General features: G+C 46.2%; 1 protein-coding gene across 2 annotated transcripts in view; it reads right to left on the reverse strand.

The window, feature by feature from the left end:
* FLT1 (fms related receptor tyrosine kinase 1) overlaps nucleotides 1–12345 on the reverse strand; it is a 173053-nt gene that overhangs the window by 90530 nt on the left and 70178 nt on the right. The gene's annotated exons all lie outside the window — the stretch shown is intronic.

The following is a 12345-nucleotide window of genomic DNA, read 5'->3' on the forward strand; positions in this document are numbered from 1 at the left end:
TGAGAATATTCCATTATACAGCTAATTTTTTCCAGGGCTAAGTGTATATGGAAACACACATCATGGAGCAGCTATTAAATTCAGTCTATTTCTTTTCAAGTTTTGGAGTATCACGGCAAGCTCTTTAACATCTCAGGCCTCAAGTGTTTAATTATAGAATATGTGTGTTGAAGTTGTTTAAGATCTTTTTTGCTTCTAAAAGTCCATGAAATCTCCCTCTCTTACTGTTTAAACTAGCTGGAGCAGTACCATTTGAAAGAGAGATTCCAACCTATATCCGAAAGTATGTTCTTTCAAACACCTGATTATCAGTAGGTGCCTGTCACTTTACTACCTAAATCACTGGTGTAAATATCTATTGATCATTTATTATGTTTCTTCATCTCTGTTTCATTTACTTCTGCTGTGATCTCTATGATTTCTTTCCTTCTACTAACTTTGGGTTTTGTTTGTTCCTCTTTCTCTAGTTGCTTTAGGTGTCAGGTTAGGTTGCTTATTTGAGATTTTTCTTGTTTCCTGAGGTAAGACTGTAATTGCAATAAACTTCCCTCTTAGGACTGCTTTTGCCGCATCCCATAGGTTTTGGACCGTCATGTTTTTGTTGTCATTTGGATCACTTGTTATGTTTCATGTATCCTGGGTTCTACACGAATAAAAAATCCAAACAACAGAAAGGACACTTACATCCACTCTGACCCGGGCAGTGCAGTAGTATTTCAACATGCCTTTTCCCAAGCCAACACCCACAAAGCTGCCACCAGACCGACCCCCTGAGCATTCGGGGTTCTAGTGGAATCCTCTTTGCTCCAAAAGCTTCAACAACTGGACTGAAGAAAGCCCAGGCTTCCGTGACTGAGTCAAGGCCATCCAAAGTCCACTCCCTACCTGCCTTTTCAACCTTACCGCTACAGACACGTCTCCTCACAGGCAAACCACAGTTTGGTTCAGCTACTTCAAAGAAGACTTGAGTCCTAGAGCTGCCCTGACTTCTAGCTGTATGACAGTTTTCTCCTCTGAAACACACAAATAAAATTATACCTGCCCTGTTAATCTCATGGGATTATACATGTGTTACATGACCTAATTTAATTGCAGAGGTTTTGTAACTTAAAGACACCCTAGAAAAGCGAGGAACTATTCTTCCTGTGGCTTGGGGTGTACACACACCTGATTCCTTCACCTTCACTCACCAGTGACCGCTGCCTCGATGCCCCTCACCGCTGGCCTGATCTCCTCCAAGCAGCTTATCCCGATCACTGTGAACCCTTACAGTGCACAGGATCAGAACCACTTGATGAGCCTGTAGCTAGACCACCTTAACTTGTGCTGTGATTTCTATTTGCGTGAACCGCCCAGAGCCTAGCTCTGTACCATCACGTAGGACAAATGCAGGTGCTCAGTAAGTGGACACTGCAGGTGCTTTGCTTTCTACCACTCATGACAAAATGAACACTGATTTCTTTCTTTTTTTTAATTATTTATTTGGCTGTGCCAGGTCTTAGTTGTGGCAGGCGGGATCTTTAGTTGTGGCATGTGGGATCTAGTTCCCTGCCCAGGGATGGAACCCAGGCGCCCTGCGTTGGGAGTGCGGAGTCTTAACCACTGGACCTCCAGGGAAGTCCCCAACGCTGATTCTTTTAAAGCAGCCTTTTGAGATTTAAATATGGATTTCTGGGGGGGGAAACACGATACAAATATACAAAGAGCTATTTTATGTGCCTCAAAAAAAACATCTGTGGGTGCCCAAGGTGTTTCCCTGCCAGACTGGGTAGCTGAAGAGACAAGTGCGCGTAGGAACTGGGCTGAGTGCCTGCAGGCAGCTCACGGCCTTTGCTGTTTTCCGACCGCCTTATGGATTGATGCTGTTGATTTCTGTATCTCTCTCCTGGATGCAGTCTTTCCTCCTACCTCCCAGCCTAAAGGGTGAGGACCCTGTAAGGCAGGGAAGTGGTCATTTGTATGATTACTTGCACTGTGAACTTTTCATGGCGTCACTTCATATTCCTTCCTTCTGGCTTAGAATTTGCGGTGAGCACACAGCTGGCTGGGCTCTAATCTGTACATGTCTTGGGCAGATTCTGCAGATTTTCAAGGCAGAAAGAACGCGTGGTTGCTCTTAAGTCATTGTTGCCCTTGGCTCCTTATGTGAGAAGAAAGTGAGAGGATGAAATAAGTGAGAGAAAAGGTAAGAGAGGAGGAATTGTGATGATCAGAAAAAAAAAAAAGTTCTGTAATTATTCCTGTCTGGTCCTCAAGCTGAGAAAGGACTCCAGCATGTGAAACTAGGGAGTCTTCTGGGGTGGTCTCCCCTCCTGGGGGGCACGCTGCCATATAACGTCCTCTCCCCCAGCGCATTCACCAGTTTCTAAGTTTGCATTCAATGCTTCTGAGGCCAGCAGCTGCAAGGACCGTGGGCCACCTCTACGGGATCACTCTGTCTTCATAGTTATGCCAGGGCCAAGCATGTAACTGGTACCCCACAAACATTTGGAAACATACAGGCGTGAGGTACTGATGTGTGGTTCCTAGTAAGAGTTTTCATCGGTTTTAACTGTTTATTATTTTCAAACATATTGATGAGTAGAGTCATAGTATAGTAACCCCCCATATACCCATCACCCAGACTTACTAATGACCAAGAGTTTGCCACATTTGTTTCATCTATCCCTTATTTCTTTTTACTTTTTCTTTTGAGAAATATTGTAAAGCAAATCGCAGACAGCATATCGTTTTAGCCTCACATATTTAGTGCATGTCTAAAAATTATGCACGTTTTCTAATAACGACAACGCCATGATCACACCTAACAGAATTAGCAAAAATTCCACGGTGTTGTTTGTATCTGGCCCATATATCAGATTCCTCCAACTGTTTTTAAGATGTCTGTTTTTACAGTGAGATTATAAGATTTAAAATAAAAAAAGAGGGCTTCCCTGGTGGCGCAGTGGTTGAGAGTCCGCCTGCCGATGCAGGGGACACGGGTTCGTGCCCCGGTCCGGGAAGATGCCACATGCCGCGGAGCGGCTGGGCCCGTGAGCCATGGCCGCTGAGCCTGCGCGTCCGGAGCCTGTGCTCCGCAACGGGAGAGGCCGCAGCAGTGAGGGGCCCGCGTACCGCAAAAAATAAATAAATAAATAAAATAAAAAAGAATTCATAAGGACAAACCATTCCTTAAGGAATTTGAGATGTTTTGACTAGCTATTCCTATAATCATCAGGTTAAAAAAAGTGAACATTTTAACTTATTGATTAGTAGAAGGAACGGAACCAAAGAGAAATTATACACTTTCTCCTTGACTTGAAATATATCATGGCCTTAAAACTTTATCATTAAAATAAGTTATTTTGTCCTACTTTTCATAACATCTATACCTTGAACTACTGTCTAATCTCAGATCTTCCCCACACATGGGGTACATAGATAGGTTTATATAACGTGTGTGTCTGTGGAGATATATATAACATGTATATGGGGGGTTGTTACATATGTGTACACCTGTGACATGTACACACGTTACACAGGTACTTGGTACTGTGATATCCAAGAGCTGAAGTTCTCTTGTATCTGAAAGAGAAGCCTGTAATTTCATTCCTTTTTCCCCAAAGAAGTGAAAAAGATAAGGGAGGCCTTAGAGAAAGGTCTTAATTTCAACTCTTGGTTGTCAGGAAATGCAAAGAAATATGTTAGAGTGAAGCAAGTCGAGGCATTTCCCGAGGGACACGCAGTCGGCTGCCTGAGTTCACTCGGGCTGCCAACATACACCCCCGACCCCCCGCCCGTCCCTCTAAGGGCAGCTACTGTCGGCACAAGCCCCGGCCTGGAAACTAGAGTTGCTGCAAGGTCCTCCAAATGGAAAAGGACAGCTTCTGTGGCTATTTTCCATACTGGGGACTGTGATTTTTCCCTCTTTGTCATTGGAACCTTAAAAATAGCATGTCATTTAGGGGGCTGACTCTATAACAGCACTTGAAACGAGAGGTAGGGGGAGGGGAATTTGCCTGAGCCCTTAAGAATACATCAAGCTCTTCAGGAAGTAGATTGTGCCATGTTTGAAGATGCAAAGATAATCGCTGTGCTGGGAACCGTCTTGAGGGGGGAGGAAGCCGAACAACAAGAGGAAGGCAGCCCTCGCTCCTGATTTCGCACAGGAAGTCCTCAGCACCTCCTGCCAAAGGGAGATAAGAAAGCTCCCAGGCACTGTTCTGGACAAGGCTGCTGTTATCAGCTTCAGCTCCACGCTGTCCTCTCCGTGCTCCAAGCCCCCCATCCCTTTCCTAATGAGCTTTAGGACTCTGACCTCTATTTGCATACAGCATGCCAAGTACAATAGCGTGGAGGTATTTATAACCATCGAGAGGAAAAAAAAAATTTCCGGGGTAAGAGTGTACTCCATTGTCGATTGCCCTGGAGCTGAAACAAATTAGTTTTGGACTAGAGATTGATATAAATAAATTAAAAGAAAGCAGGCAATTATGGATCCAACACACGGAGCCGGGACCCTCCATGTGACATGTCTGTCTGTCTGACTCCCAAGTAGGAGACATCTGTGGGGCTCTCCCATCTGGTCCAAGTTACCAGGCTGCTCTGCTCGACACATAGTGCTCGACACACACCCTCCATAGATGCAGATGACGTTACTGACCTACATGCTCTGGGTTTTTCCCTGTAGTGCTGATGGGTTTGCCCTGTTCCCTGCACACTCGTAAGTATTTGGCTCCTTTGTGACCAAACACAGTTTGGAGCCACAGAGAAAGGCAAAGCCAACGCTGGGATCCAACCTACGGTCTTGGCAATTCTGACTGTCGGTCCCAACAGGCAAGCCAGAGGCTGTAATGATTACGGTAGACACTAGGCGATATTACATTCTACTATGATAAGGATTATACTTTCTATGCGCTAGGTACTGTGTGAGGCGATTCATGTACACTATCACATTGATCTCTACAACATCCTAAAAAGTAGGTACTATCATCCCCCATCTAATGGACAAGGAAATTGAGGATTAAGGAGGTTAAGTCAATTACCCAAGGCTAAAGGGCTAGGAGGTGGCAGAGGCGGAATTTGTAATCAGTTCTGGCTCATTCCAGAGTCTGTGCACTTAACCTGTATGCTGTATGTAACATAATATCCACGTTCTATCATCATCATATAGAAAGAAATTGTCATACTTCAGTGCTTCTTTGTATATAGGGAGAAAAGGCTTCTCAGATATTCACTACACAGAGACCATTACTGCAATGGGGATTGAATGTCTTTTTTTAGCCCTTTTTGCATAACCTGGTCAACTTCCTCCCAAGATTTGGCAAACAGCTCTCATGATACCTAGCCCGAGTGTACTGAGTGCCCACTGTGTGCATGGTCTGCAACGACCATTTACATTACATTTGTCATGCCATGACTTCTGACCTCAGGTCCCATTCACCTTTACAAACCCATCCCAGGGAAGAACAACGCAGAGCGTGCGCCCTTAGGTACCCTCTTGTGTTCCCCTGTGCTTTTCCTTAGGTGCTGGCTTTGAACAGTTCCGATCTGCACACTTTCTGCAGTCCTCCCGCCTTTCCTTCCCCTGCCCCAACCCAAAAAGCAGAGTTGGCACTTCTTTAAAGGATGGATTGTTGCATCTGGTGGAATCAGAGGGGACAGGTGACCTTTGGCCACGGATGGCTAGTGTCTGTGTTTTCTCCGGAGTGGCCCCCGTGGGAGAAAAGCAACAGACTCTCTGAAGCACCAGGTTGAGAGGGTTCCACCCTTCACTCGGCCTTTCTAGAAATTGCCCATTTAGTGCTATGATGTACCTGTGTTATGGTACCTAAGACTCCTGTAGTTATCCAGTGTAAGAGTCTCATTTCATAAATGATTTCTAGCAAGTTTAATAGCCACCCCAATCCCAGAAGGTCTACTCTACCACCTGAATCTTACGATAAAGAGGTGAAGGATCCCCTTTCACCCTATGATAAATGACGTCAGGCTGACCTTTCTTTCAAAATCTCTGTTCTGCTAAATTGGGCTCTTGGTTGGCTGAAGGGAAACCAGTTGTTACTGGGCTGCTTTTAATGTACCAGACTTGGGGTAGCAGCTACACACATGTAAGCTCAACTAATTCTCACGGTCACCCAGTGAAGCAGGTATTACGATCCCCATTTCACAAATCCCTTTACCAAGAAGGAATCTGAGACTCATGAAAATCAAATGTCTTACTCATATTCACAGAGAAAGTAGCAGACAGATCTGCGATTAGAACCCAGATATTCCTCACTCTTCCTGCCACACCAGAACTCGTCCATCACACGGCATGAATTCTGCTCCCACAGACCACCACCCCGCCCAAACCTTGACCACCATGCTTCAGAGTCACGTGTTAGGAAACTCTGGGGTTCCTCTGAAGCCAACCGGTACAGACACCCAGAGAAGCAAAATATTGGCTTTCAGGAAGTAGAAGTAGCCCCTGGTCCTTTGGGGGAGGGGGGAGGGGGCAGAGGACTATTTTATAATTACGTTTTTTACATAAATTCTGTTTAGTTCTCATCATTACAGAGTTTTAATGCTAAAATTATATGAAACCTTGGCCTTCTGTGGGCTGATGAATTTCAGCATTAGACAACATCTCGCAAGAAAATAAAAAGATCCAGCTTTTATTACAGTCTTTTTTCCCCTGGTGACTTAAAACTGCTGTCTGCATGATTCCTAAACACGTTCTGGGATGAACGAGGCCTGCATTGTTAGGAACGCCGATACATTTATAGCAGCAGCTGGTTTTGAGGGGCCTCTGCGGGGGGCGCACAGTAGCGAGCCGGGCCCTACACCCAACGGTTGCCTACCTGAGCCCGCGCCATTGCCTGGGAAGGAAGGTGTACATACATTAAAGTGTAGTTAGAGCACATTTAGTTTGGAGGAGAAAAGGAGGCTCTAGAAAGTTCTACAAAGTCCCAACACACACAGAAGAATCTCCCTCTCTCTCTCTTCTTTCTTGGACGATGAAAGCTGAAGACTTGAGTGGACCCTGCTTCTCCACGTGATGGGGTTTGATGGCACGAGCTTACTGTGACTAGAATCTGTTTGTAAGGAATACTGAATCATTTCAAGGGAGGAAACAAAGGGGGAGAGCAGTAACAGAGAGCAAATCGAGGCTGTAAAACGTCTTTTAAAAAAAGTGGAGAGGGAAAAAGAAAAAAAAAGACCACCTGGAACCGTGCCCGAGGGCACGACCGGGCGGCTCCCCAACCGCGCGCCATCCTGCAGAAGGGCCTCGTGTAAACTTTCCTGCGCTCCTGCGTGTGTCGTGTCAAAACAGTAGCGATCGTGTGTCTGAGCCATCAGATTAATAGAATCTGCAACACTATCTTTTCCCCTTCTCTCACATTCTCTTAAAACAAATAGAACAATATAGAGGAGAGGATGCTGGCAGAAAAAGGCGTGTTTAGACAGAATGGTTCCTGCCCCTTTTGCTCCAGGAAAAGGGCCTGGGCCTCCAGGCTGGTCACAGGGTCAGGCTGGGGGGATTTTGTTGGTAGGGGCGGCGACTTCTTGCCCAGGGAGAGACCTCGTGACGCCTTGGAGCCCATACTGAAAACTACTTCTTGTCTGAATGGCGACGGGGGAGTGGAGAAGGCTTTTCGGGGACTGAAGGCTGGGGTCAGCTCCCGGGACAATGGTGGAGGTGATCCAGCGTCCTGGCCACCTCTGTTTAGATAAGAGCTTTTCCGTGAGCGTCTTGGCCTGCGCCGCTTCCTGCTCTCGAGGGCCCCGCGGTCCATTCACACTCAGAACAAGGCCTGTCTTCCCAGCCTCTGCTTTCCTTCCTCCTCTCTCTCCCGCTCGCCTCCCCCAAGAGCCCCAGAGACTCCCCCGCCCCTGACTCGCTCTCTTTTAGGGAATCTGGGCCAAGGCATCCCGACAGTCCCACACCGGGTGACTAGGAGGCCAAAGGGTGGGTACCTACTCGGTTACACCCAGATAGGAGCCTCGCAGAGGCCATCCATTTTCTTCATTCATTTTTCTGCCCTAGTGAAAGGCTGGTCAGCAGAGGAAGGGTGATTCGATAAATAAAAAAACCTTCAGGGAAATGTTAGGAGTGGCTACAAATAACATCCTTTAACACACGCAAGGAGCCTTAAGGTATTAACTCCAGTCGCTCAGTGAAACATATTTCAAGCTATGGTTACGTTTTGTTCGCCTATCACTTATTACACGGTGGTCAGTACGGAAACGTCCAGGAGGCCTTCGGGGTGGGGGTAGGGAATCACATTTAGCAGAAATTCTAGAGCTAGTCAGACCTGAGCTCAGATCATGGTTTTGCAACCGTCTGGTTATGGAACGCTGGATGGCAAGGCTGGGAGAATCATCGTCACAGGGAATTGATCAGAGGACTTACAGTCTTTTTAGTCCCTTGAATAGTTCTGAAATCACTGGGTCATGTCAGCCCACAGAACCACTTTTAATAAATTGTACATTGGTGTCATGCCACCGGTCACCAGGGAGGGAGGTGGTGATTACCAGTCCTGTGACACTCTCTGTACTAGAAATGTGGTTGAAGGGTTCGTCTGCTAAGACCACAGCACACACAGGGTGAGAGGAGAAATCATTCTTCTTCGATTTTAGTTCCCTGAAAAGTTGTACTTCTGCTACGCTTTTATCTTATGGGCCCCTTCTTCTCGCAAGTATCTATCACACGTCTCTTTCTCTGTCTTGACAACTAACGTGTAAAGCATGTGGGCCATATCTCTGTCTTACCCCATTTTCATCCGGATTTGTTAAATTATTAATTGTACTTTTCTATGAACCGCCTCGAATTCTTTGGGCACGGATGTGTTTTTAACATTGCCAACTCAAAGGAAGCAAAGCCACGTCACCACGTCTTACCAGTTTTCTTATAGGGATTAAAAAAAATAGAAGGGAAACAATTCAGAGAAGATCGTTTTGCATCGTCAAACACGCGGGTGGATGCTAAGTGAGTTAATTGGTGTAACATGCTCGGCACAGTGCCTGGTCCACGGCAGACAGGTCACTCATGTTAGCCGTGATTATCGGACCAGACTGAGAGCTACTTAAGAGTGGGGACTAGGTCTTATTCATCATCCTAACCTCAGGGCTTAGTCTAACTACCCGGGGAAGCAGAAGAGCACACGTGTCCTCGCTCAGCTATGGCCTGACGAGAAGAGCGAATCCCGGTAACGCATTAGATGGGGACTCAACCTCACGTGGGTGTCAACCCTGCCATCCATCACTCACCTCAAACGTGCTGAAAAAGGGACACTGCTGACCCTCCAGTGACCTCACACATCCCGCCTCAACCAAGCACTGTGTCACCATCATCAGGGCTGTCCGTTCCCAAGGAGGAGTATTAATGACCTGGGATGAACCCATCACAGCGTCTGACGAGTTGATAGTGGTGGACAGTTTCATCTCAAGCAATGATGCTGAAATGTGGAGAAGCACCTTCTGGGCTAATAGAAAATAACTAACCAGCAGTGGTCTTCTCCTGTCTTCAATTACTAGCACCATTTGCTAAGCACATTACTAGCACTGATTCAAATAAAAATTAATCTGTTCACACACATTCCATTTAAGAAGTAGAATCATGTCCTCTGAAAGAAGTACAAGATTTATCTCCTTCCATCATTAAGGATATGGTTATTGAAGAGATAAGTCAAGTGCATGGAAATATATCCGTAGACAATTGAGCACAAGCAAGTAGAATGTCCAGAGCCCATGCGCTACTGCAGGCTGGACAGTACGTGGGTCAATGAGGGTCTGAATAGCTGAGGCAGAATTCAGAAACGCAAGTAGGTCCAGGATATTACAGCTCCTCTAACTTCCTGCATAATCTGAAGATTCTGTCATTTCTGGTCCCATCTTAATTTCTTTGCAGTAAATCACCATAGTCAGAAGACCTGTCCAAAGACGCAGGCATGCTTCCTGGGAGAACGTGAACCCGACAGCATGGATCGTTTTGTCAGATTGTCAGTGTTCACAGGATACTTGTGTGTATCTGATGCTACTTCAGAGGGAAGGAGCTTTGCAGTGGGCGGCCCCAGAGCAACCAAAAATACTGGAAAACTTTAAGCAAAACAGACTTGGGCTAAGTACCACTGGGCTAAGTACTTCATATAGATCATCTCATTTAATTCCCCTAAACAACCTTAGGATGTCAGTGCTGTTACCTCGATTGTACCGATCAGGAAACTCGGACCCAGAGAGGTGGTTTACTTTGCCCAGAATCACCCAGCTGGTAGGTGGTAGTAGGCGGCAGAGCCGGGATTCAGGCTCCAGAGCCCACGTCCTTAAACTCTAGACTATACGGCCTTTCTGCACCCTCTGGCCTTTTGAAAGTAGCTCTTGATGTCATCACACAGGCTTCTCAAAACGCTTTCTGGATCATGAGCTTTTGACCAAAAATTATTCAACTTAATGTCTACAGAGCTGTAACAACACCAAGCCTCATAGTGACAGATGAAGTGCTGGGTGGTGACATGCCTGGAGAGTCACCGGCTGGCTCACTGGGACGAGGGAGAATCAAAACCAAATCAGGAAAGGGCGCTTCGGACCTGACGTGGAATTTCTTGAATGGGGGCTAAATAATTTGCCAGCCAGTCCTTCTGCTTGAGCTCGCCTTCCCTGGCCAGTGCCCCGGTACCCTGCTCTCTGGTTACCAGGGTCCCATCCCCCGCCACCCACTGCGCTGTCAGCGTGACGGACTTGTTCCTAACAAGGTCTCTGGAACTCTCTGTGCCTCACCTAGGAAACGGTAGTACCATAGTCCCCTGCGTCGTAGAAGTTCTGTTAGAATTAAATGAGGTGATACGTCTAAAGCCCAGACTAAGCACTTATCCTATAGACAGGTGCTTAATAAGTTTCAGCTCTAAGGAAAATAAAAATAGAAACCCTAGGCCCTGCAGTCTTCTAAATTGGCCATAACCTTCTGTTTGGTGCTAAGTAGCTTCTAAACACCCATTTTCGTTTTCCTCACCTTACTTATCCAAAGACTTTTTCACACTCACAAAAGAGGATTTCTCAATAAGGTAGCAATCCGCGATCATTCTCACGTGGTTTTCAGTGTTGAGGACAAGGGGTATGGAACATGAAAGGCCTAAGAAAAATGGCATAATAAGCAGCTGTACAACTTTTTAAAAGGCCTGAGTGAAAACCTGAGCCTTTGACCTTCTGACCTGGAAGGCGAGCTTCAGAGCTGCAGTGCACATAACACGGGCCGAGGACGGGAGAAAGAGCCCCACCCCCGAGTCTGTACAAGTCCGTCACGCTGTAAGCGCAATGGGGTGGGTGGCGGGGGGAACCCTGGTAACCAGAGAGCAGGGTACCGGGGCACTGGCCAGGGAAGGCGAGCTCAAGCAGAAGGACTGGCTGGCAAATTATTTAGCCCCCATTCAAGAAAGTCCACGTCAGGTCCGAAGCGCCCTTTCCAGATTTGGTTTTGATTCTCCCTCATCCCAGTAGCCAGCCGGTGACTCTCCAAGCAACTCCTCAACCATCCTATCCCCGTGCCCCTCTCTCACATCTGTCCCTCCCCCTTTCCATCTGACCTCCCAGTACCTTCCCATCACCTTTAGGACCCAGATCTTCCCTCTCCACACTGCTCCCCCTTAACTGCAGTGCTCACCATCTGCCCCCCACGGAAGCCATGTTGGTTCGCTTATTCAACCAGATTATAAGCACTTCCCATGGGGACTCTATACAGCGTCGTGGTGGAAATAAGAATAAACAGGAATAATAAACAGAACTCCGAGACTTGGGTCCAGTCCTGGGCTTGCCATTATCTAGCTGTGAGGCGAGGGGTAATTATCTTTGGGTCTCAGTTTCTCATCTCTAAAATAAGCTTTTTTTTAATCTCTAAAATGTCTTAAACTCTTTTCTTAATTTTTAAAAATTTTTATTGGAGTAGAGTTGATTTACAGTGTTGTGTTCGTTTCTGCTGTACAGCAAAGTGAATCGGTTATACATATACATACATTCACTCTTTTATAGATTCTCTTCCCATACAGGTCATTACAGAGTATTGAGTAGAGTTCCCTGTGCTATACAGTAGATCCTTATCAGTTATCTGTTTTATATATAATAGTGTATATATGTCAATCCTAATCTCCCAATTTATCCTTCCTCCCCCTTTCCCCCCGGTAACCATAAGATTGTTTTCTACGTCTGTGACTCTATTTCTGTTTTGTAAACAAGTTCATTTGTATGATTTTTTTAGATTCCGCGATATCATACGATATTTAAAATGTCTTAAATTCTAAGCGAGTGAATCGTTCAGAGTGACTAGATCCAGCCACGCTGAGGCTGAGGTTTGCAGCCTCCGTGTGCCCGTGTCACACACTCATCGGCTGTAAGCTC

Source organism: Lagenorhynchus albirostris, chromosome 18 (genome assembly GCF_949774975.1).
Source record: "Lagenorhynchus albirostris chromosome 18, mLagAlb1.1, whole genome shotgun sequence".
NCBI classification, from domain to species: Eukaryota; Metazoa; Chordata; class Mammalia; order Artiodactyla; family Delphinidae; genus Lagenorhynchus; species Lagenorhynchus albirostris.